The sequence below is a fragment of the Mandrillus leucophaeus genome, unplaced genomic scaffold (assembly GCF_000951045.1).
Source record: "Mandrillus leucophaeus isolate KB7577 unplaced genomic scaffold, Mleu.le_1.0 Scaffold34, whole genome shotgun sequence".
NCBI classification, from domain to species: domain Eukaryota; kingdom Metazoa; phylum Chordata; class Mammalia; order Primates; family Cercopithecidae; genus Mandrillus; species Mandrillus leucophaeus.
The window spans coordinates 4,433,887-4,460,173 of record NW_012103587.1 but is presented as its reverse complement, the minus strand read 5'-3'; positions in this window follow the sequence as shown (position 1 = coordinate 4,460,173).

Sequence of the window (26,287 nt, the reverse complement as noted above, 5' to 3'; positions counted from 1 at the left end):
TATTTTATTTTTCTTTTAGAAACAGAAAATATAGAGCTGCAATTAATGGAGACCAGAAATCTTACAGGAGAATTGATTCGGGCAGGGTTGGAGGGACATTCATCTATGGCAGGGGCCAGAGAACTAAAGCCCATGGACCAAGTCTGGTCCACCATGTTTCTGTAAATAAAGTTTTATTGGACTGATATGGTTTGGCTCTGCGTTCCCACTGAAATCTCATCTGAAATTGTAATCCCCACGTGTTGAGGGAGGGAGGTGATTGGGTCATGGGAGTGGTTTCCCCCATGCTATTCTCGTGATAGTGAGTGAGTTCTCATGAGATCTGACGGTTTTGTAAGTGTTTGACAGTTCCTCCTTCACTCACTCTTCTCCTCCTGCCGCCTTGTGAAAAAGTTGCCTGCTTCCCCTTTGCTCTCCGCCTTGATTGTAAGCTTCCTGAGGCCTCCGCAGTCAGGTAGAACTGTGAGTCTATTAAACCTCTTGTCTTTATGATGACCCAGTCTCAGGTAATATTCTTTATAGCAGTGTGAAAACAGACTAATACATGGACCACAGCCATGTCTCTTTTTTTATGTATTGTCCATGGCTGTTTTCAGCTACAACAGAATTTAGTATTAGCAACAGAGGTTCTACGGCTTGTCAAGATATTTACTAAATAGAATAGTCACTACTGGTTCCTTGTAAACTCCTGATCTACAGAACTGACATAATTATTCAATGAACTGAGTCATTTAAAATTTTTAAATGGGGTCATTTATGAAATTTAAAAGTATCCTATGTGTAAAAATGTGGAAATAATGTTGGATGTTGCATTGTAGAAGCATTTTTTTTTCAGGAAAAAATTGGATTTAGAAAATCATATTCAAACCTGCGTGTCTATATATGATTTTTTAAATGAATGGCCACAGTTCAGTTCGTGACTGTAGGTCTGTGTCTTCAAATGAGAGAAAAGCTATCTCTGTCAAGAATGACAAATGGTTCCTTTGACTCTCTATGGGCCTCCAGGTTCCTCTATCAGAAGTAAACTTCCAATTTTCTCTTCAGTTCTTTGCAGTAATAGAGCCTGCCACTTTGTATTATATATTAATACCAAAGATCATTTAAAACTTCATCTGATAAAATAACCTGTATAATTTTCTCCTGGTAAAAATGAGAAGAAAAATAATGACCACCATATTAGATAAAAGCACCATATTATTGGTAGCTGACTCTAAACTCCTGGAGAAAATGCAGATGAAGAAAGTCACCTGCTTGTGTTTTTCTCCTGGACTAATGCAGAGTATTGAGTCCCTAGAGGTTCACGGGTCACCGTGAGTGACTGCACATTTTCTCAGGAGAGACGAAGAGCAGGATGCCCTGTGGTCTAAGCTTTGGGGAGGGCAGGGGTGGAGCTGCCTTAGCCTCGCTCTGTGTCTAATCACGTCATGGGGGCAGCATAGTTTGGAGCTGTGATCTAGACAAAGCAGAGTTCTGACCCCCTCAGAGAGTCATTGTATGATGCAATCCCATCCAAGGAAAATCAAAAGTAGCCTTGCAAAAGCCACCTCATCACACTCCCGGGACCCTCCCCATGCCTTCCCTCACCAGAAGGGGCTCCCTCCCTGTGTTCAGCTCACACTTCCCAGAATGTCACTGTTTTATTTCCCTAAAAGATTTGTGGCATCTGCTTTTTGGATGATGAGTTAACCTCATGATGTGGATGAACTTCTAGCTCAGCAGCCACTTTGTGTGATGAAATCCATTTTACAGTTTTAGAATATAAAACGTCTCAGTGGATAAAGCCCCAGGGGGATGGCCTGGGGAATCATGAGCACATTCCTCCAGTAGAGGTCAGTGGAGGGGCACAGGGCCATCCAGCCTTGCTGCAGTAGGATCAGGTTCTATCCCTACCGAGTGGCCGCCCAGCCTACGCATGTCTGAACACACTCAGGACTGCTGAGTAAGGTTGTGCAAGTTGTGCACTGCCCATGGACATGTTTAAGGCAATGTGATTCACATCTTAGACATTGTAGATGTATGAATTTGGTAGGACAGCTGTACAAAAGATGGCAAGAAAGTGTCTTGTTCTACCCAAATTGATACCTAAGGGCAATTTTGTCAGGGATGGAAAAGGCACTATTTTCTAATTTGTATAGGCTCTTTAGGGACTATCTCTTATGTCATTAGGGCACAAAATGTGAAAGCCAAAGCTCCCGAGTCCCTAAAGAACCAAAGCTCCCAAGTCCCTAAAGACTGCAGCTTTTCTGCACTCAATACCCTTTAGGGAATGTACTATTTCCTGCAGTGGCCCAGAACAGTCATTCACTCAACAATGTTTAATGAATGTTAAATGAGACCCCAGTCCCAGGGCTGGGCTGCAGGATGGGATGGAGAGCAAAAGGAACAAAGAGCCCAGTCCCTATGATCCAACAGAAGGCTGACACGAAGCAACCAAGAACACACTTGACTATGTGAGTGCAATTCTGGCTATTGTGGTGGTGCGGTCACTACCAGGCCAGTCTGGGGTGTTACGAGAGCAGAGAGTGGGTGTATGAGCAGATCTGCTGAGGCCGGGGGGAAGCTCTGAACATTGAGAGGAACACTGCACCAGAGGTTGGATAGTTCAGGTCTGGTGGGGTCTTAGAAGGAAAGCCTTGAAGGCTGAGGGTCTCCCCGGATTGAGAAGAATCATCCCAGAAGGTACTATGAGTTTACACAGTGAACAAGCCCAGTGTTAAATAAAACTGAAGCATGTAGAGAGAAAATTTTAATTATCTTTCAACCTTCATGATTAGTAAAGAACAGAGACTCCTTTGGATTCTACAGTGTATTTAATAATTCTAACATTTTCCAGTATCCCTTTTTAACAGACAAATAGTAGCCCTTTGACACAACAGTGAAAGTGAGAGACCCATCACTTTCCTAAAATTAAGGCAATGGCACTAGTTGCACCCCCACCTCCCACCACCTCCATCAACACACACAAAGCAGGAAGGAATAGCAAGATTTATTACATAGCAAAGTTTTCTGGGGAGATGAGGGCAGGCTTACAAGCAGCTGCATAAATGTTTTGGGAGCACAGAGGAAGATGGCCAGCTTGGGTTATATGCTGGCTAGGATAGGGCTTTCTTGTGGTACCAGGACATACGTGGTTCAAACTTCATGCCAGCACCATGAGAAGCAGTGCACAGGCTTTTTTGCTTGCGGGTTCTGATGTGGGGCAAGGCAGGGAGAGGAAAGAGTGAGGACTGATAGCTTGATAAAAGATTCAGGCTCTTTTGACATTAGTAGTAGTTTAGTGAAAACAAGGATACTTTGGCGGGCCCACTTAACCACCCAGAAAATATCTGTTCTTCTGCCAATATTTGGGCTTTCTAAATCCTGACAGTTCATTAAGGTCTGGGGCCAAAGAATACAGGCTGGTCACTGCTGTGACTTCTTAGGACCAAAAGTGGCCCAGAGCCTGGATCTGCCCATTTATAAGGAAGTCACCAGCAGTCCTGGCTTTGAAATTCATTTCCCTAAGCACAGGGAGCAGGGGATAGCTGGATTAGAGAATGATGCCCTCATCAACAGTGTCAGACAATGCACACGAAAGACCCACACAGGCCCTCCCCAGGTGTGGACGAGGGCACTCGTTCTGGGTCCTAAATAGCACCGTAGAACAGTGGATGACGGTGCTTACCCAGGGCAGTTTGGAATACACAGCTGCTAGCTGCAAGGCAAGAGGGTCCTGAGAAGCTTGGGACTATCTCTGTGTCATTAGGACACAAAATGCGAAAAGTCAAAGCTCCCGAGTGCCCCTCTCATGCAAAGGTCCTTAGGAAGCTTGTGGGTTACCTGCCAAGATGGAGCTCAGTTTAGAGAGTACTGCTAACTTCTCAAGTACAGGCCAGGGCTGCCTACTGCTGCAGAGACAAGGTGGGTGAACAGGAACCATTTAATATAAGTGGGTCCCTATATATTTTACCAGGACTAAGACCTCTTCCTCTGAGGAAGAGGCAAAGTAATATTGTTACTTATAATAACTATTACCACTTGTTGAACATGTACTTGAAGCCAGGAACTGTGTTAAGCAGTTCATTAGTCCATGAATTCAAACTTTCAACCAATCTTAGATATGCATCTACTACATGCCAGACAATAGGTACTGGGCATACAGTGGTGAACAGGAGGAGGGAGGAAGGGAGCTGGCCCTGGCCACACAAAGCTGGCATTCTAGTGGAGGAGACAGACAATCAGGCAGAAAAATTGATGTGATTTAAGTCTGGCAATGAGATGGGGACAGGCATCATGAAGAAAAGATAGGAGGTAAGGGAGTAGAGAGAGGATTGGATGTGGGTGGGCTGAAGGACTCTAGAGAGGGCATCTGGGAAGACCTGTCAGAGAGAAGTGCTGTTGGTGCTGAAACCTGCACAAAGAGGGATGAGGAGTGCCCAGATCTGAGGGTAGAGGATACCAGGCAGAGGGAACAGCAAATGGAAAGGCTCAGAAGAACGACAAGGATAGTGTGTCTGAGTTTACGTAGACTCTGACATTTAATCCTCACATTGCTGTAAGAATATAAGCCCCATTTTCAAATAATAAAATGACATCTCGCACAAGGTCACCTGGTTAGTGGAAGGCCCAGAATTCTAGGTCAAGAATGATCCTAAAGTTTGTTCCCTTTGCTACAGTGCTGTAGCACAGGTTGGAAAACAGAGTACGTCTTACTTTTCATTAAGAGAAATAATAATAATAATAATTCCTCAACAGAAATATTTACTGAGAATAGAGAAGATGCAAGTTCTTACCCTGAGAAGATTTTGTAATCTTGAGCCAGCCAGACGCCCTCCTGGCCTCAGCTTCCTCCTCTGTGTGATGGGGATGCTGGGACCTTCCCTGCTGACCTCCTGGGGATGCTGTGACCCTCTTGACATGAAGGTGGTGTGAACGGCATGGTGGCTGTGGAAGCTGAGTCCCCATTACTTTCAGGGCACGGAGGAGAGTGGCAGGTGTAGTTAGGAGAGGAAATTGCTGGAGTCAATTATGTAGACTGGGGCTCCGGCTCTGCCACGCACAGGAAGGCTGGTTTCATCTGATGGAGACACACGTCCTGAATGACGGCTGCACATTAAATGAGGCAGTAGCTGAATTCAGCCCATTCTTGTTCCTGAGTCCACCTGCAAATTAGATGAGACAGGAACCTGTGGGCGGCTCCACATGTGAGAAAGAACCCAGTGGAAAGGACTGGGAGCCCATGGTTCTAAGTTTGAATCCGGCACTGCCAGTCTCTCTGGGCTCCCACTTCTTAATGCGAGGAAGTCACTCCCAAGTCAGAGGCCGCTGCCAGCATCAGACATGAGGTCAGCGGAGGCCTTGGGGTCACGGAGGCTGTGCTTTCCCAGTTACAGGAAGCCCCATCTGATTGGTCCAGCTGTGGTCATGTGCCAGACCATGAACCAATCACTGGGGCCCACGGAATGCCAGGTGCTGATTGGCTGCTGGCTTGGGTCCCGGAAGGCATCTCGAGGGTGGGGCTCCAGCCTGAAGTGGTCAGAGTGAGGTCAGGGGTCAAATTCCCTGGACGGAAGAGAGAGCAGGTTTTGAGGCCAGTGTTTATCTGACCTTAGGTGTCTGAACATAGCCAGTGTTCATCTTCCTTGAAATTGGTAATAAGTCACTCTTTCCTCTCTCTCTTTGGGGTTATGACCCTTCAAAAATAATTTCCAAAATTTATCGAAACAAATAAATGTTGAAATTACATCAGCTCTGGACATCAGTGAGAACCCTGAACATCACCGTCTAGATCACTGAGTTCAGTAACTCTCTAACCTTCAGTCATGCTGCTTCTGCCTTCTGATATGAAACACAACTCCTTAAATTCAAGTACCAAGTAAGAGGATGGATTTTTCCCCCACTGGTAATAGTATTAGCTCAAATCAAATGTCCGCACTGCTCAACGGGTGCCGCCTTTGCAAAGGAAGTTACCTGACAAGAAATCACTCAGCTGCATTTGGCTTCCTGCTCCCATGTCAGCATAAATATTCTTATTTTCCTTCTGTCCCAGACGCTGGCAGAGCCACCATCCATCCCATCATCACAGATGGCCTGGTAGGGTGTTATAAGTCAGCTGTCACGGACCATCAATCCCTTTCCACCGTTCTTTTTAGCCAATGGCACATCCTGGAGAAGGGCCTTTGATAGCATTGGATTGGAGAGAAGTACTTGTTGGAACAGCAAAGTTAACACTCTCATTTCCCATGAAAATGGGCTAATATTATTTTCTGGACTAACTTTTCAAAGGCACAAATGAAAGTTGATATGGTTTGGCTGTGTCGCCACCCAAATCTCATCTTGAATTCCCACGTGTTGTGGGAGGGACCCAGTGGGAGGCAATTGTCTCATGGCAACAAGTCTTCCCTGTGCTGTTCTCCTGATAGTGAATAAGTCTCACGAGATCTGATGGTTCTAAAAAGAGGAGTTCCCCTGCACAAGCTCTTTTTGCCTGTTGCCATCCATGTAAGATGTGACTTGCTCCTCCTTGCCTTCTGCCATGATTGTGAGGCCTCCCCAGCTGTGTGAACCTGTGAGTCCAATTAAACCTCCTTATTTTGTAAATTACCCAGTCTCTGGTATGTCTTTGTCAGCAGTGTGAAATGGACTAATGCAAAAGCTGTGAGTCCTCCTAAGGTATTTATAGGCTAATACGTAGTATGATTCCGGAAAGGAAATGAGAGTTGTTTTAATGTTCACTGCCCTAAAAATCCTCTATGCTCATCCTCTTCATCCCTTCCTTCTCCAAACCCCTGGCAACCACTGATCTCTTTACTGTCTTCATAGCTGTGCCTTTTCCAGAATGTCATATATTTGGAACCGTATGTTATGTAGCTTTTCCAGGCTAGCTTCTTTCACTTAGTAATATGCATCGTTTCATCCATACTTGGAGACATGGCTTGATAGTTCATTTCCTTTTAGTGCTCATTATCATTGTCTGGATATACCAGTTTATTTGTCCCTTCTCCTACCAAAGGACACCTTGATTGCTTCCAAGTTTGGGCAATTATGAATTAAGCTGCCATAAACATCCCTGTAGGTTTTTGTGTGACCTACATTTTCAACTCCTTTCAGTAAATGCCAAGAGGCACAACTGCTGGGTTATAGGATAAGAAAATGTTTAGCTTTGTAAGAAACCACAGAACTCTCTTCCAAAGTGGCTGTAACATTTTCATTCCCACTAGCAATAAATGAGAGTTCCTATTGCCCCACATCCTCACCAGTATTCGGTGTTGCCAATGTTTTGGATTTTTGCTATTCTAATAGGTGTGAAGTGGTATCTAATTGCTGCTTTTGCTTTCGTTTTCCTGATGACATGTGATGTGGAACATCTTTTCATGTGCTTATTTGACATATGTATATCCTCTCTGGTGAGGTGTCTGTTAAGATATTGGGCCCATTTTCTAATTGGGTTGTTTTCTTATACTTGAGTTTTAATAGTTCTTTGTATATCTGATACAATAATTTTTTTTCATACAGGTATTTTGCAAATATTGTCTCCCAGTCTGTGGCTTATTATTTTATTCCCTTAACAGTGTCTTTCACAGAACAGATTTTTTTTAATTTAATAAAGTCTATTTTATTAATTTTTTCTTTCTTGGATCACTCCTTTGGTTTAATATCTAAAAATCATAGGCAAACCCAACATTATGTTGATTTTCTTCTGTGTTACCTTCTAGGAACTTTATACTTTTGCATTTTATATTTAGGTCTGTGATTCATCTTGAGTTAATTTTAAAAAGGGTGTAAAGTCTGTGTCTGAATTCATTTTTTGCATGTGGATGCTCAGTTGTTTGAGCAACTTTTGTTGAAAAGACTATCATTTTTAATGGCATTTCCTTTGCATGTTTGTCATAGATCAGTTGACTGTATTGATGTGTATCCATTTCTTGGGTCTCTAAGCAGTTCTATTGAGCTATTTGTCTATTATTTTGCCAATACCACACTATCTTGGTTACTGTAGCTTTTTCTTTTTTTTTTTTTTTTTTTTGAGACGGAGTCTTGCTCTGTCGCCCAGGCTGCAGTGCAGTGGCCAGATCTCGGTTCACTGCAAACTCCGCCTCCCAGATTCACGCCATTCTCCTGCCTCAGCCTCCCAAGTAGCTGGGACTACAGGTGCCCGCCACCTCACCCAGCTAGTTTTTTGTATTTTTTAGTAGAGATGGGGTTTCACCGTGTTAGCCAGGATGTTCTCGATCTCCTGACCTCGTGATCCGCCCGTCTCAGCCTCCCAAAGTGCTGGGATTACGGGTGTGAGCCACCGCACCTGGCCTACTGTAGCTTTATACTGACTCTTGAGGTTAAGTTTGTCAGTTCCCCAACTTGATTCTTTTCCTTTAATATTGTGTTAACTATTCTGGGTCTTTTGCCTCACCATATAAACTTTAGCATCAATTTGTGGATATCCACAAAATAACTTGCTGGCATTTTGAGTGGGATTACATTAAATATATAAATCAAGTTGAAAAGAACTGACATCCTGACAATGCTGAATCTTTCTGTACATGAACATGAAATATCTCTCCATTGATTTAGTTCTTTTTTTCATCAAAATTTTGTAGTTTTCCTCATCAAGATCTCATACGTATCTTGTTAGATTTATATCCAAGTATTACATTTTTGGGAGTACTAATGCAAATAGTATTATGTTTTTAATTTCACATTCCACCTGTTCACTGCTGGTTTGTAGGAAAGTTACTGAAACTTGTATATTAACCTTATATCCTGCAACATTATTATAATTGCCTATTAGTTCCAGTATTCTTTTTTGTTCACTTTTGGTTGATTGTTTCAGATTTTCTACATAGATAATTGTGTCTTCTGTAAACAAAGTTTAACTTCTTCCTTCCCAATCGGATTTCCTTTATTTCCTTTTATTCTCTTACTGTGCTAGCTAGAAATTCCAGTATAAAACTGACAAGCAGTGGTGAGGGTGGGCATCCTTGCCTTGTTCTTAGAGGGAAAGCTTCTGGTTTCTCACCATTAGGTATAATGCTAGCTATAGGTTTTGTGTAGGTATTCTTTATTGAGTTGAGGAAGTCCCCCTCTATTCCTAGTATACTAACAATACTTTCATGTTCACAAATTATGAATGACTGTTGAATTTTTTTCATATGCCTTTTCTGCATCTGTTGCTATAAGCATGTGATTTTTTTTCTTTTGTAGACTACTAATACATTAATTGATTTTTTAATGTTGAACCAGATGTGCATACCTGGGATTAATTCCCCTTGGCTGTGATGTAGAATTGTCTTTATACATTGTAGATTTGGTTAACACTTTGTTGAGGACTTTGCATCTATGCTTATGAGACAGATTAGTCCCCTGAGTCTGTGGCCATCAGAAAATCTTGGTGGATATGACAGTGCAGCAGATCCGTGAGGTGCTCCCCTCATTTGGGGGGATGCTCTCCCCAGTGTCCTGTTATTTTGAAGTGATGGCCTGGAGCTACTTCAGCCTCAGCTGTACAGTCACAGAACACACCCTTCAATAGGCTTCGACTGTACATGCATTCCTTTCATGAAGCCAAAGGCCATTCACTTTTTTCAGAGCTGGAGATTCTCTGACTTGTGAGATGTCAAGACCTTTCTCTCCATTTTTTTGTTCTTGCTTGCTTGCTACTTTTGACTTTCCACCTGCCATTTTCAGTCTGGCTCCCTCCCTGTCGCTGCCTCCCTAGCTCTCTGCCTTTATCCGTTTGCTTCTCACTAAGCGTCTCTATCCTTATGCTTTCCTCAGGTTATTTCTCAGCCATTCTCTCTTTCTCTCTCTCTCTCTCTCTCTGATTGTCTGTTACTGAATCATTTAAGCTTATATGGTCTCTTTACAAGGATATCTGCTTTATCTCTCTCACCCTTCCTCCTTCCTTCTTCATCTGTTTTTCTGCATTGCTTTTCCTTCCATCTTGCTCTGCTCTGCCTCTCTCTGTCTCCATCCATCCATCCATCCATCCATCCGGCCTGACCAAAGGACTGGGAAGCAACCAGAGCCTACACCTAAGGCTCTCACTGCTCACTGCAGTCACCAAGGCACCAGCCAGTTCACAGTAAAACCCCACAGAACAGTTTATTCACATTTAAATAAAGGCATTAATGTGGACTTGAGTTTCAATAGTTCTATGCCTTTTCTCTAGAGTATTTCTCTCAGTGTATTTCATCTAATCAGGTTTAGGTTTTAATTGAACAGCTGTCATTTGCTTGCTGATTCTGTGGAAACTTCAAGCTTTATTAAATTTTAATTTAGCCAAAATGTATATAAGTAGACTTATTTAAGATAACAAAGTAACAGTTGTAGTTAAGTAGAGCTTTGCTGAAGTGGTCATCCTAAGGCACAAGGAAGAAGTTAGAGAAAATGCTTCTGTAATTGTGATTTACTGTCAGGGCTTGGACGTGTGAATCAACAGGGTCACAAGAATCAGGAGAAGCAAAGGGCACAAGAATGCAGAGAACACAGACCAAAATGTAACCTCTTACGTTCATCCCCTGAGCCCCAACACACATACACACAATCTTCACGGAAACAGAGGGCAGGCTGATTTCAAAATCAGGTGTTCTTGTTCCCAGACCCCATATGTGTGCCCTCTCTTCTGTTCTGCTTTTCACACACCAGATATCGTCCTGGGTTTTCAGCACAGAGATGTCTCATGCCCTTGTGAGGTGTAGAGTCTGTTGTGTCTAAATGGTAAATATCATAAACATAAAAATTATTATATAATTACAATTTTGGTAACAACCATGCAGGGAAGTACATTGAAACCTAGTAACGGGAGTGTCTTAACTCACACCAAGAGCAGACAGACACGTCCTTTTCCTCAGCAGTGGACATACGTGCAGAGATCTGAAGGATGAAAGCACAGCCAGGCGTGTTTATGTGGAGGGCTCTGCGTGTGAAAGCTCAGAAGACATAATTGAGACTGTGCTGTTAGAAGAACTAAGAAGATTGCAGTGAGGGACAGAGAGAAGCGAGCAAAACAGAGCTAGAGAGGTGGGCTGGGGACGATCACTCCATGTCAGCAGGTTTGGATTTTACCTTACGAGAAGCTGAATGCTGTTAACTTGTTTTCAGCTAAAATAAATAATCTGAATTATATATATGTGTGTATATATGCAAATATTTAAAAAAAACATATTTGTTGTAAGGAGACACAGAGAAATCAGTTGTCCACATGAGAGATCATGGCTTAATGTGGGAGTTGGTAGAGTGGATGAAGGATGTAGATAGATTGGAGATAAATTATCATGATAAAAACTACAGAACCACCAAGAGATCATCAGAGGAAGAAAGAAACTACCACTTTGTGTGTAGAAGTACCTGTGTCACTCAGGGGTCCTCGCTCCCAGAGCTCCCGAGATGGTGGCAAGCCTCGTGTTCCCTGACCTGGGGTTCTTGGCCTCACGGATTCCAAGGAACCGAATCTTGGGCCATATGGTGAGCTCTATTAGAAGCCGTGGGTCACGGAAGAGAACCGTGGAACCCAGTGACTAGTGTTCAGCTCGATTAGGATGAACCTGGGCACTTAGCCGCACAGGAACAATGATAAGCCTTTAGCCCAGTCTAGGGTGGCAATGGGCACCTCGCAGGATCAGAGGCACAGTGGACACCCTGCTGGATCCAGAGGGATGAATGTCAGCGGCAGGTCTGTGACTGCGGCAAACAGCAGTGGTGGACGGCAAGCAAAAGCTCAGCTCCAGCCCCTAACAAACAAGGACCAGAAGAAAGTGCAGTTGCAAGATTTAGTAGAGTGAAAACAGAGCTCCCACACAAAGGGAGGGGGCCCAAAGAGGGTCGCCATTGCCGGCTGGAATGCCTGGGTTTATATCCCAATCATTGTCCCTCCCCTTGTGCTCTCAGGTGATAGATGATTGGCTATTTCTTTATCTCCTGCTTTTGTCCAACTAGCTCTTTAGTGAGCTCTCTCCACTACCCGATTGGTCGGGTGTAAGGTAAGTTGCAAGCCCCGTGTTTAAAGGTGGATGCAGTCACCTTCCCAGCCAGGCCTAGGGACTCCCATGTGGCCTAGAAAATCCAGTTAGTCCTGTCTCTCACCTGGGTTTGGAGGGAGATCTCTGGGGGTTCTGGAGGTGTCGGGGAGAGGGGGTGCTGGTGGTCAGCTTGGGTGTGCAGAGTTTGACTCGTTCTCTTCTGTTGTTCCTGCTGTTGTCTTTCCTAATTTAAAATCACAATGAAGTCTATGTTCACTATGTTAATAGGCCCAGAAAATAGGTAGTCGCTTCCCAAATGATCCTTGAGCCAAGATTTGAAAAGTACTGAAAGGAACTTGTGTGCTGTGTGTGAGTCTGTGGGGCGGAGGGTGGCGGGGCTGGAGTAGGGCAGAGGGGGTGGAGGTCCGGGAGGGGAGGATGACCCTGCGCCTGGGACTGAGAAGACATTCCCACCAACCGTCAGGTGTGATTATCTCAGTCTGGGGTGGAACCCCGTCCAGCTGTTTGGAACCTTCCATTTTGTGTGTGCTTCCTAGCTTCATCCCTTGGGACAACTGTCTAAATTGCAGAAGGAGAATGAAGGCGTCGGGAGCTTGGTGGGCACCCCTGTCCCCCTCGCCCCCGTGGTGCGCGCTTGCTGACCTGAGCCCTCTCCTCTCCTGTTCAGGACACCGAGGTTGTGAACACCGCCATTCTCACCGGAAAGCCTGTTTCGGTTCCTGTCAAAGTCGTGGGGGTCCAGGAGGACGGTTCTGTGGTCGATGTGTCTGAGTCTGTGGAATGCAAGTCTGCCGATGAAGACGTCATTAAGGTAAGGGGGAATTTATCTACAGTTCTCCTAAGTACTTGCTCAGAGCTTTTTGTCGCCCCTTCTTTTGTCTCCAAGGTCTTGTTCTGACTGAGCGTCCCATGCTCTGAAGGGCTGGAGGCCAGAGTGACCTCCCGAAGGAGGAAACAGCTGACGGCAGAGACTCCCTGGAATCAGCAGGCGGCTGCAGCAGGCGATGCTGCTTCCCTCTCCCTGGAAAGGGGAATCCCTGACCCTTTATCTCCAGCAGAAAGAATTCCCTCCCTCCCTTCCACGTTCCTTACTTCCCTCGCTCCCCATATGCATGAAATTCAATGACTATTAAAAAACATTCATCCATGTGACAACTAACCTAATATAAGCATTACCCACTGGTTAATCACAGTTGAGGAAATGGAGCCATGGGATATTTCTGCTGTTTTGTTTGATTGTTTTTTGTTCCACTTAGCTGGATTTATGGTCCTAAATTCAGTCAGAAGTCAGCCCATTTTTGTTTTCCTGTTCTCTGCAGGTGTCTGAACAACCCAATTTAGAGTTTCCATCTATTTTCTTTTTTTCTAACAGAGACCTCACGGAGAAAGGATTTAAAATTTTAGAATCATCTTTCTCCTTTAGGTTGCTAAGAGAACCCCCAGGTTCAATCTATTCATCCATTTTAGATAAATACAATAATGCTGAGCTAAGTTCTTCATGCCATTCCACTGGCTTCTGTTTAGAGGTTCAGTGAAACTTGGTTTCAGTCTTAAGAACTTCACGGTAGACAGAAAAGCCTTTAGGGTATTCTCCCATGGTAGAACAGATCTGAGAGCAGTTGGTTTGTTCATGTTTTAGATCACAGCTTGATGAAGGCTTCCAGGCAGGCTGTGCCTTAAGCCAGATATGATTTCCATAAAGAAGCAATGATGTTTCTGTGAAGCATAATTTTTAAATAATAATGATAATAATCCCGAGGAAACCCAAATTTTATACAGTCTGTTTCCCGGGCTTGGGAAGTGAATTATTCCTGAGATGTAAGATGAAATAGCTTAACAACTTCATGCAGCCCTGTGCTGGGGCTCCTGGCAGTTCTGAGGCTCCTGGCAGGTTTAATTAAAAAATCAAGGGCCTTAAATATTTGGAGTTTAGAAAGGTCTGAGCCAAGTCATAGGCAATCATCTGCTCAGGAACAAAATAAAATTGGTGACTAATTTTCCTCGGTTGCCTCTAACAATATTCATTATTTAGCGTTGCCATAGCATTATTACCAAATGAGCCAAGAATTGTGGTGTTTAGAGAAAGACTGTATCTGCAGAATGATGCTACTATGGACCAAACAAATGTTTTGCCACTGCAGGTTCCTTCCAGAGAATACGGTGTGGAGCCCCACAAGGTAGAGAGCTCAATCTCTTGCCCTAGAGATTCCACCCTAAGAGAGGAAAATCTAAGCTCATGGAGAGTGGATTCCATTATGCACTGCACTTAATTGTCTTCATTCTGTGGAAATATACTGAAAATACCCTCTCCTCCACCTGACAGAAATGGGAAATGGGAGTTATGTGCTGCATGGTCACTGTTGTAGCTGCGTGAATATGGGAGTTTCTTGGCAGAAAACAAAAGCTTGATCTCCAGGAGAACATACTGAGTTTGCAGATCATCAAACTTGGAGGCTGCTTCATCACCATTCTAGGTCCAGGTTCTGCTCAAATCCTGGCTTCTATAAATTGAGGGAACTTAATTAATCAGATGCATTGCAGTTTTCCAAATTTTACTGCCCATATTAATGATGCATGTTGCTGGGACTCTTAGAGGAATGGACTCATCCTCAAAGCTGTGCTTTCCTTAATATTGACCTTGGGATATGCCAGGTCATTGAACCTTGCACCTTGGTGTGAATCCTCAGTAGCACCTTTTGGAGGACTCCCCAGTCTGTGGAATTTTCACTCTCATGTCAGTTCGGGAAATGCTGAGCAATCCCCAAGGAGGATACTCTATGGATAGCAAGGATGTTATGGAGCTTCTGCAAGAAAAGTGTGGATTGAGGAAATTCTGTGGATTGGGATACAGGGAAGGGAGAAAGTATGAATTTGGAAAAATGAAAACTGTGGTGATGTGAAGAGAGTATCAGCATTTGTGAACTCAAAAGTATCTGAGACAGATCTCGATCAATTTAGAAAGTTTATTTTGCCAAAGTTAAGGATGCACCCATTGCCTAAGGTTGGCGAGGTATGGCTTGCTTTTATGCTTTTTAGGGAGGCATAACACATCGATCAATACCTAGAAGATGTACATTGGTCGGATCTGGAAAAGCTGGGCAACAACAACTTGAAATCGGGAGAGGGGGGCCAAGTTATAGGTAGATTTAAAATGTTCTCATTGGCAATTGGGTCAAAGAGTTAAGTTACTATCTAAAGACCTAAAATCAACAGAAAGGAATGTCTGATTACTATGATAAGGAGTAGAGGAGTTAAAGATTTGTCATACAGATGAAGCCTGCAGGTAGCAAGCTGCAGTACGAATAGATTGTAAATGTTTCTTATCAGACTTAAGGTTTGTGTTGATGTTAATGCTGGTCAGCTTTTCCTGAATTCCAAAACGGAGGAGGGTATTAGGAGGCATGTCTGACCTCCTCCCCTTCATGGCCTGAACTAACTTTGGGACGCCCTTAGCTGAGGAGAGGGGTTCATGTGGATGATTTCAGGGCCTTAGGATTTTATTTTTGGCTTGCATTTTTTTTTTAAAGGAAGTCTTGCTCTGTCGCCAAGTCAGAGTGCAGTGGTGCAATCTCGGCTCACTGCAATGTCTGTCTCCCAGGTTCAAGCGATTCCCCTGCCTCAGCCTCCTTAGTAGCTGGGACCACAGCCACGTGCCACCATGCCCAGCTAATTTTTATATTTTTAATAGAGATGGGGTTTCACCATGTTGGCCATATTCTTTCTGAATCTTGCTACCTGCAGGCTTCATCTGCATGATAAATCTTTGGACTCTCTACTCCTTATCATAGTAACCCAGACATTCCTTTCTGTTGATCTGTTGATTTCAGGTCTTTAGCATTAACATCTCCATCTCTTGACCTAGTGATCTGCCCACCTCGGACTCCCAAAGTGCTGGGATTACAGGCGTGAGCCACCGCGCTGGGGCCTTGGCTTGCACTTTTGATCTCAGGATAGGTATGACTTTGGGAAAGACAGAGGATGCAATTGTTAGAGTCCAGAATTTGGGAGAATAAAATAATTTTCGGAGACTGGAGCCTCAACCTAGTCTGGCAAGTGGAAGAAGGATAAAAAGTCCTACTTTTAGTTTAAGAAAGTTTTCATTAATTTCAAAATATGCAGCAAAGCAGCAACATCTGTGTGAAAAAATCTTGGCATCTTTATAAATAGTAAGATCCAATGAATCAAATGAAGAGGCTGCCATGAGGCTGATCTGATCTTCGTCAGCATTAATCAGAGTGTGGTCCCAGCACAGGCAACGCTGCTGTACTTCATGCCAGATCTGGCCCAGAAGGATGTGTGCCCTGTGTTTGACTTTTTAAAATTTGAGTCCATTTCCAGCATGCAAACATTGTTAATTTCACATCTGGATTCCAGGCTCCTCTTGAAACATCATGTGGTCAGGTTGTCCTAAGCCCATACTCCTGCCCGTCAACGTCATCTGGAGTGGACCAGTTGTCTACAGAGGCTGTCTACTCCCCACCACTCCAGCTCACTGCAATCTTTACCACTCCCTCTCACCTTCCAAACTGAGGGCGAGGGGCACTTGTCATTTATTTTCACATTTGTGCTACTGGCTTTCTGGCAGTAGATTTCAGAGTGACATGAGATATTTCTTTTACACTGGTCTCCATCAAAAATGAGCAACAGGTGATAGCCCTCACTCTGTCACTCCAACAGAGAACTCTTTCTTTCATAAGCAGAACAATGGGAAGTTGGATTGTGTTCTGCTGAAGAGTGTCCGTGGGCTGAAGGCTTTTGAAATCAAATCACAGTAGAATTGCCTGAAGGAAGTGAGAGTGTATAGCCTGGTGCCTAGAAGAAAAGGCCCAGGGGTAAGTTACAGAGGGAGACCTGACAGCTCTTTTTAAGTCTTTCAAGGGCCATCATGTGGAAGATGGAGTAGGTTTGTGCTTTTTATATTCCAATAGGGGAAGTTAAAAAGGAACCATTTTTAGCTTACTTTAAGGAAAAAGAATGCAGAGCCACTGAATGCGTTGGTTAAGCTTTCAGACCGATAATGTTGATCCAAATCCTGGTTCTATCTTCTATTTATCTGATCTTGGGAAAATTACTTAAATTTCTCCAAGCCCAGTTTCCTCATTTGTAAAATGGGAACTCCAGTGCTGAGGCACAGAGCTACCCTTTCTAGAGATCTGTTCTAATGACAGTCCACGAAGCAGAACTGACACTCATCCAAGAAATCCTTCAAAATGTTTTGGAGAACACCTAGGCTTTTAGAAGTTCCCAGGCCAATTGCTTTTCATCTTTGCTTTAATTTCTTCTTGTATTTGACCCATGTGCAAATTTTATGGGGCAGTATATGGTCCTCACCATACACTGGTTTTACAGGCAGTATTGAATGGAGTCATAGATAAGAAAGATTTGAAAGACAATGAAGTTAACATTTTCCCTCTCTATTTTATTCTTCTCTCCTTCATGTCTTCTGATAATAAACTATTGTCAGGTGGAAATCTACAGAGAGTCTGAGCGTTGATAAATGAATTATCATTAACTAGTTTAAATGTTGTATGATGCAATACCAGTGAACTTTGGGGGAGAATGAAATGATGTTTATAAAAGGGTCACACAGTGCTTTACCTCCACTACACCAGTAAATATTACTTATACATCTATGTTACATCCATATCCATATCCTCATCTCTATCTTCTAACCTCTACTTGACTATAGGACCCACGGAGTCTGGGCTATGTCCCTTTACTAATCACGTGTCCCCTGTGCTTGCACAGTTCCCAGTATATACATGGTGCTCAATCAGTATTTTGAACACAGGAATGAATGAATCCGGAGGTGAAATAAACCCCAAGAGTGGCTGTCCAGTCTTTGTTGGACTATCCCGAGTGGATTTAACATCACTGAAAAGCTTCAAAAAGAGGTAGAAGGGCTTATGTGTCAAACAGATTTGGCAATGGGTGGAGACTTGGACCTGAGTTCTAAGATCCTATGAACCGAGTCTTCCCTTGATCCTACTGAGTGATTTTAATCTAGATATACTGATCGAACATATATAATGTATAGGGAAGTGTACAAAATGTCGTGGGAGTCACAAAGATGGAAAGGATATGGCTTCAGCCATTGGGAGCTTACACTCTAATGAATATTGATAGCTAACACTGATTGAACAGTGAATATGGATACCTAACACTTACTATGTGCCAGCTACTACAAGTGTTGATCCATTTAATTCACATAAAAGTCCTTTGAGGTAGAAAATAATACCTTTCACAGTCCATAGATAAGGAGATGTAGATGGAGGTGTAGATGGTTTAATTAAGTCATCTAAGGCCACTCAGCTAGTGAGTGTAGCAACCATATTTTCAATCTGAAAAGACTGCCTCCAGAACCCGTAATCTTAACTATGGAGAATTGTTGAGCTGTTAATCCTTGTAGTTGTGCAGGACGTGCTTAAGGGAGGTTCTTATAAGCTAGTATCAAAATGCCATTCCCATAGTCCCCATCAGAGGAATCAGTTGGTAGTGGACGTTTTCCAAAGTATTTTACAAATACTTTGAAAAAATAGCAGGAAGATATGTTTTCCTAGCTTTCTCAAGTTTCTTTGTACATCTTCACAGGGAGGACAGAAAATGTGGTTTTTAGAGTAAGATTCTATTGTAATCTTTGAGGATCCATCTTTCTAATATGTAGGCTCCAGTTTTTATTAGATTGGTAATTGCATTTTTGTCAATGAATTACGGCTCCCAGAACCCCAAAAGTCAGTCATGCATCATCAACAGGAGAGGAGTATCTTTATTCTTGGAAAGAAAAAAAAAACATAGAATCATGCTGATCTCAAAGATGGTGCCCTCCTTCTTATCCCTGCAGTAATTTAGTTTTTCAGCTTCCAGCATCAGCTGGACTGGCAATGAGGAGATGCTAGAGGGCTAGTAAAAGGACATTAGCGTGCAAAAGCCTTCCTATCCCCAGGGAAACATCTTGTTTTCAAACTTAGCCTTCCAGTGGTTAAGGCAGAATATCTGCTGATGGATGACTCTCAAGGAAATCCAAGGTTCTCCTGCTGCTTGTTTGTCAGTGTGTGGACAGCCGGTTCCTAAATAGAACCCAGTGTCACCTCTGGTGGAGATCAGCAGCTCCGATAGAGCAGCTGCAGTTCCGGAGCTAATTTTCAGCAGCTACAAAAGGGCTCTGTGATAAGGTTTCCTCAAGGTTTTGAATTTTCAGATTAAAATATGGAAGGAAATATATTTTTTGGAATTAGTCCTATAGAGAGGCACATTTGAACTGCTCTCTATAGGAGAGCATTGAGCTAAAGGAATCATTATTCAGGTGGAGCCGAATAGGACAGGTGTGATAGGTAGTGAGATCTGGCAGGGATAACTTGAATTCCCTCACTAGTTATTTGTGGGCATTCTGTTTGCCTGTTTGCAAATAACAGAAATCCAAATATAACTTGCTTGAGCCACTAAAGAAAAGTATATTGAGCAAGTAACTAGAAAAGGTCATAATGACTTTAAGTTGGATCTAAAGGTTCCTTAGGATTTGGTTATTCCCCATCTCTTATTTCTGATATCCCCATATGTTGTCTTTATTCTCAGATGGATTATTTCTATGTAGTCACCCATAGCAGCTAAGAGGTTTACATCATTTCACATTCAGGTTCACAAAAAGGAAGATTCTGTTCTCTAGTGCTTCCAACAATATTTCCAGGTTTAAAGAACACTGGGTCTCATGCCCATGACCATTTTTGATCTGGTAGATCTGTGGCCGTATAATAGAATCAGTGGCTTGGCCATGCCTGGGTCATGTACCCTCCTCTGCAGCTGGAGGTAAGATTGGCTTAACTTGAAGCACATGGTCAAGGAGTGAGGATTGATTCCACAGGAAAATTTTCATCTCCCTTGAGGTGCTCCCTGTACTGTCAAAACTCTAAAACCTACTTAGGTCTCAAAAGAAGATGAGATTTTGCTCATGGTTTTCCCATGCTCATTCTATTCCCTGCACTGGAAGTCCTGTTCCTATTCCTGTACCTGGATACTTCCAGTCACCCTCAGACTTGGCTAAAGTGCTCCCTGTTCTGTGCAGCCACCTTCCTGTTACTCTCCCTGTTAAGGAATCTCACCTCTGTGTTTCCATTGTCCTGTACAGACACATTAGGGACTCAGCACTTTGTATGTCTTGTGCATGTTGATGCCTGTGCCCCTTGGAGGTAGGTACCATGCCTTGTAAATATTTCTATCCCCATCGTCTATTCAAATACAGTAATAGCAACAAGGACAACACCATCATTGCAACACACAATGGTACTGTGCCAGACACTGTTCTACTTTGTAAAAATACATTACAGCATTCAATCTGTACAGCCTTCCATGAAGTAGATGCAGGAGATGTATTATCCCATTTTTCAGCTCAGGAAACTGAAGCACAGAAAGGATTTTAAGTAGGTGTACTCAGTATGTTTTGAATAAACAGTAGTCTATTGCATGTCCAAATTCACAGTACCTAAAAAGGGACAAAAAGTTCCTACTTACTGCTATCTCATTTAAAAACAAATGTTTCTGGAAATGTCGATTTTATGTAAGACTTTTGACTTGAAAATCTCATTCAATTGAATAACATTTGTGTGTTTAGTAATGTATAGGGAACTGGTTACCTTTTTAGTTGGAAAGGGCCTATGAATACATTCTGCCTGGGGGACTGTCAGTCTGATCTTCCCCAAAAGTTGTGCACTGTAGAATCAGGTAAATGAAATAGAAGCTAGAGGCTCAGCCACAGGCAAGGGTGGAATTGAGAGTGTTCCTGAGGAATCCACAGGTTTTGACGAAGTGAAAGAAAAGGGTTCAGAACAGACTCTTTGCATTGGCTTATCTGGAAAAAGTCCTTGTCTGCTATGGGCTTCCAAAGAAACTCTCTGACTGATTTGAATTTTATTTGGAAGAACATATAGAAAAACTCAGAAGAAGTTTCAGGCTACTTCTTTTTCCTTTAGCAATGATTGGCAAAAATTCCTACAAAAAAACACTGTCATTCTATTTCTGTGCATAGATTTCTTTCCTTTGCTCATCACTAGGAGCCAGACAGCTAAGAATAAGTTGTCAGGCAGTTTGGATGTTATTGCTTAATTTCGTCCTTTATGCTAGTAATTTGGACTTTTATTGTTCCATTCTAATTAGATATGTGCCATGTTTTTCCTATTGGCCAGGAAAAGATATTGCTGCATTCTCAACCTTTTGTTCCTGTCAGCTTCACTATGATTCCAATATTAATTAGATTGTTTGTTAATTTCTGTCTTTAGCATCTCTAATTAAGAACTAACACTCTGGAACTGCTTCTGCATCATTCAGGGAAACCTTGGAATGAGCCAGTGTAAACCTGCAAGCCTCCCAGCTCCACCTGCCCAGTAAACATGGCCATGTGCTTCCTTCCCTCCTCCCCTGGAAGCCTCTCATCTGCTCTTTCCTCAAGGCCCTAGCGTCTTGTGTTTCCCAGAGACATATTTGTTTTGTGTGTATTAGGAGAGAAGTGGACGCTCATTGATATTTTGGGGCTTGATTCACACTGTAAACTCTGCCATGCAGCTTTGATGGTGGGCAGAGCATATCAATTCTCTTCACCGTAAAGAAGAACTGCTCTGTGGAATTGGGATTATTAATGAGTCAGAGCAGCAGAGATAAGACATGCGTGGCTCTCAATCCTCGCATGTGCCCGTGGCAGACATCACTAATCAATACGGGCACTCCTTCCTGCTAAACCCTAAATTCCCTCCCAAGCAGAGTTCCCTTGAGCCACAACTATGAATTGACTTGCCTTGGCCAGTGAGATGAACCTATTTCCTATTTCGAGTAGATCTTCTCACGGCCAGCGGAAGTTTTCAATAAGGACTGAAGCATCATGTCAATGAGGCAAAGGTATGTATGAGGAAGTCTGATATACTGGAGGAAAACAAAGGTAACTCTTTTCTGTTATGATTCTGGAGCAAGTGATAGGGAGGTCTTTGTATTTGCTTTTCCCGTTTCCTCATCTCAAAGATAAAAACTCAGCTACCGATTTTTACACTTTGAGTTCACAATTCACAGCATTCTTTTTATAAAAGTTTCTTTTCTAAAATAAATTTTCATGAGTAGTTTTAAAACAAGTTTGGAAAACACACACCCTGCTTTCTACCCCGAGAATATGCTTATCCTGCCAAAGTGTTTATCTTTTCTTTGACTAATTGATGTGCCAACCCTGAGCACCTAAACTTGTGGTTCCAGCACCTGGGCCAATGGTACCTAATTAACAGCAGGTTCAGAGAGTGCAGCCAGAGCTGGAGCAGGGAGCTGAGCGGCACCACATGCTGGGCTTTTACCAGATAAACAACCCCCAATCCCTTCTGGGGCACCGTTTGAGGAATATGAAATGCCTGGATCTTTTCCTAATCTAACAAGTGTTGGTGGCACTTTTTAAATCTCCCAATGCCATGAGATAAAGGGCTAAAATGAAAACAGCTCATAAATAAGCATCTAATAGGTGCTATACTGTGTAATAATCTTGGACCTAAGTTGCAGGTGTACAATTGATAAGGAGAAAAATTTTCCTAACATTTGCTCTAAAGGTGGAATCAAACCTTGTTTAGTGTGATTTGGACAAGGCTTCTTCTCAAAGGGAAACATAATCAGAATTTTTGTTTTCCTCATATAAGAGACCCAGCAAGCAGATTTGAGAGATTGTGCTCTGTACTTGTGCCATCTAATTCTGTCCTGTTAGAAAGGAGATGTCCTGGGAAACTCAAATTAAGGGGAGCAGCAGCCTCTTGTAGTTCAGGTGGACCAAACACAGCCACTGGGGCCTGGCATCTTGTAAGCACTGTGCAAACCGCACTCTCCCACCAATCACTGTATTTTACAGCGTTTTGCACGATTCTGTCTCCTTCACCCAGCTGGGCCTCCTCCAGGGCATAGGCTCTCTGATTCCCTCTGTGTCCCCAGAGTCCTGCCCAGACCCCACCACATAAGATCATTGGCCCTGAGCCGGACCTGAGATTTAGCCTCAGGCTCTGTAGACTCTGTGCCCTTTAAAATGGTGACTTGTCCTTTCTGGGCTACATCTCTTCAAAGTGGGCACAGTTCAGATCTCTGAGGTCTCGTTCAGCACCAGGACATTAAGTTTCTATAATGGAGGTGTGTGTTGAATGAGATGGGAAGGGAAGCAGTGCAGTCGTCCCCATTCTGCCCACCCTGCCCCTGAGGTCCACACTTGCTGGGAGGCCCGGACATTTCGTCGGTTATAGGATGAGTGCTGGGCAAACCACCATGGAGAGATGGAGAAATGGCACATCCAAGCCATGGTCCAACCATGGAGGCCAGATCAATATATGTGAATAAGAATTGATAAAAAGAAATACAGCCAAGTGCAAAGCATCCCAATCACACCTCAAAAGGCTGAGCTAGGGCGTTCTTTTGGAAGTAGGGGCTGAGAGTGACTTCTAGTGCTGGTGAGGGAAGGGAGGGCCTCACGGGGCCTGCCAATTGCCAGCTGTATGATCCTAGACAGCCTACTTCATCTCATTTACTATAAACCATTCTTGCTTGTCTACAATGTTCCGGGCTCCATCCATGACCCTGGGCTTCAGAAAGTCAGATAAGGCAACAATCTTGTCTTCCTAGGACGTGCATTACAGTCCAGAAAGGGCAGAGAAGTGTTAACGAATCAGTCTTAGTGTGTGAAGATACAAAAATGGCTTGAAGTTCCTCAAGCCCCAGAGTCCATGGACTTATTCACCTTTTACTCTCTGTGATAATTATTTGACTTTTCACATGTATTATTTATAGTAGTCTAAAGAATATGTAAACAACTTTTACTGTGGACACTACCCCAGACCGTGCTGCTTTATTTGAACAGTCACATGTACAGTCATGTTCACTGTCATCCTGAGGCGCACATGGACTGGGGCTGTGTCCCATAGAATTTACCTCCCGAAAATTCAACTGAATGCTTTGAGCACAAATTCATGCACATCTGTGAGATGAATATATGGATATATGTATATAAATTCATATGTAATTAAATATATTAATTCATATGTGATATATATCATGTATGGTAAATATATATAATATATAGTATATATAACTAAATAAAATATTAATTCACATATATATAATTCATAGATACATATATTAGAAACTATGACTATTATAGTGGGCAGACAAGTGAATGGTGGTAGTGATGGGTTTAATTACCTTATCTTTTCAAGAAGAAAGTAAGGAATCCATTGAGAATGTGAGAAAAGCCCCACACTTGGGAGGCGTTAGATGAGCTGTGGATGCTAAGTACAACAGCAACCTCTGTCATTGTATATTCCCTTTCCTTGGTCTAGATTTTTCTTTCCAACCCATCTCACTGCCTGACATTATATTTCATATCTGTATATTTGTTTAGTTTGTCTGTCTCTACCTTTAGATCATCACTTTCATAAGGACAGGGATTATGTTGTTCATTGCCCTATTTCCAGGGCCTAGAACACATTTTCGGTCTGAGCTGACATTAAGTAAATACTTATTTAATGAATGAATGATTTATTCTTAGTTTATAGACAAGGCCTCTGAGGCAGAGAAAGTTTAAATTATCTCAAAATGTACTGGACTCTGAGCTTGGTCTGTAAATCCTCTAAATGAAAGAAAGGGCAATGTGAGAGCTGGAAAATGTGGGTACTCTCAGGTTCACAGATGTGGAATATGAGTCCCAGACATTGGAGACTGACTTATTCAAACCCGGTGGGCGGATGGGTTGAGATAAGGACCCAGGTCTCTGCCACTCCCAGTTCCATCTCCCTAGACTTGAGGACGGATTGTCAAACTCATCCCTAACTAATCCATGCCTAGTGTTTAATGGCAGAAAGCACATCAAGGTTGCCTGGGACCAGAGTTAGAGGGAGCTATGTACTGAAAACAGGCATGGTGTCTTTTGTGGGTGACAGGAGTGTTCTGTCTGGGGGTGTGGTGGTTTCATCGGTGGACATTGTCAAAATCATGAAATTGTACGATTTAGATGGATGCAGTTATACGTAAATGAGGTTGATCAAAAGCCTTGATGTGTGCATTTAGGTCATGCCCTTTCATGGTCAGCCTCTCATCCTCTACAGGCGTGTTCATGTCTTTCCCTTGAGTAGGCTGTTCTAAGGCTATAACACGGGGTGCTGAGAAACCCTCTGGCACAGAAGACCCGAGTACAAATCGCTGCTCTGCCCTTTAGCAACTCTGATCTACGGACAAGTGTCTTCCCCAAGGCCTTGGTCTCCCCATCTGTAATACAGAGACAGAGCAATTAACATTCACAGTGTTTGCAGGATTTAATGGGTATAACTCTATGCAAAGTTTTATAAACAATACATGGTACCTAGTAAGTATGTAATACATGATAGTTATTATTGTAATAATGATTGTTATCATATTTCTAGAAAGTGTAAAAACTCAGGAAAAAATGAGTAATTTTGAGTACCTCTGCACATGACACAATGCTAGAGTTACTGAAAAAAGAGGTCTTGATCCAGACCCAAAGAAAGGGTTCTTGGATCTTGTGCAGAAAAGAATTTAATGTGAGTCACAGAGTGCAGTATAGAAAGCTACTTAATTACAGAGTAAGGCATCCCCCAAAAGCAAGTGGAGGAATGCCCTGTCTTTAAATTTTTCTTATATAGGAGTCTTTTCGATGTAAAGACTAAGCTAAGTTCTGATTACGTGAGGGTGATCAGATAGCATGACAAAAATTATTAGGAAGAGTTTACAGCAGGCAGTCTACCTGGGCATAGACCCTGCTTCTGCAGACCACCATCTGTGGATGGGTAGCCTCTCTTCCCCATGCCTTGGTTTCCTCATCAGTAACATCAGAGAAATAATTCAACCATACTCTTTGGAGCTCTGTGAAGCTTACATGGGTTAAATATGCATGGTTATCATGTGCTGCTGGGAAAGTTGATGTCAGCTCTCTTCCTTCCATGAGCACATGGAACAGGGCACCCAGCAGGTCTCACTCAGCTCCCATGAGTCACTCCTCTTTCTCCCCTGACAAAATCCCCAGCTACTAAACACACAGACTAGGCGGTAGCAACCAAAGTGTTCTCATAAAGGGACACAGGACAGCCACTTCTTGAGGGGAGGATTCTGGAATTGCAGAGCCAGAGAGGCTGTTTCAGGGTGGGTTCTGGACAGGTGAGGGTCAGAGCAGAGCATGAGCCAGAGTGAGAGGAAGGGCTGGATCCCCGTGGAAGGAAGAGAGAAACCAAGATAGGCAACAGGAGAGACACATTTCAGATGTCTTAGCAGTAATACAAGTAGCTTAGCTCAGACAGCAGTGATTTTTGATTAGGGTAGGATAG